Source organism: Sinocyclocheilus rhinocerous, unplaced genomic scaffold, assembly GCF_001515625.1.
Source record: "Sinocyclocheilus rhinocerous isolate Xijiao unplaced genomic scaffold, SAMN03320098_v1.1 scaffold405, whole genome shotgun sequence".
Taxonomy (NCBI): Eukaryota; Metazoa; Chordata; class Actinopteri; order Cypriniformes; family Cyprinidae; genus Sinocyclocheilus; species Sinocyclocheilus rhinocerous.
In genome coordinates, this window is record NW_015630351.1 from 377,407 (window position 1) to 378,207 (window position 801).

Here is an 801-nt window from a genome sequence, read left to right on the forward strand (position 1 = left end):
CAGGATAATTAACAAACACAGGTGCCAGGAATCATAATTAAACTAAACGAGAACAGGAAAAAGTCCATATATGAAAAACCAGGAACAAGGACAGGGGTAAAACAAGGAAAAACAAGTCCAAAACACTGATATATATATATATATATATTATATATTACATATTTCTTAAATATATACATGTATGTGTGTATATTTATATACAGTACACACACGTATATTATGTTCAACTTTTATTTTGGATGCGTTTAATCGATTTGACAGCACTAATTTGTTTATTTGTCTAAATCGAGAAAAAAAAAGTATTCTTGCAGAGGTGGACTTTTATTTTGAAAATTGCTAGTGGAGTGTTTCAGGAAGTTAAAAAGTGGAGATAATTTGGCTTTTTTTTCTAGCAACCAACAGGTATTTTTGTTTTTATTAACGTTTAGTTAAACGTGCAGATATGGCTGTGGACTGGTTTGGTTATGGTTATGCGGCTCTAATAACGATAGGAGGTTTTGTTGGTTACGCTAAAGCAGGTAAGATCTCATTCATGCAACAAACTACTTTTGGAGTAGCTAGTATATGTAAAACACGTTTAAAATATTTCAGAATGAAATATCGTGTAGATGTAGCCGAGCATAAAACTGAAATGTTTTTAGTTTTTGTCAACAGCCGACAGAACTCACTTTGAAACTGTAATGCACTTAGTTACAGCGTATGCTGATACTTTTTGTTAACGCAATTTTATCTCGACTTTACCGGAACTTCCTAATATGGTCAGATGTCTCATGTTCCCGCTTCCGGCTGCAGGTAGTGTTA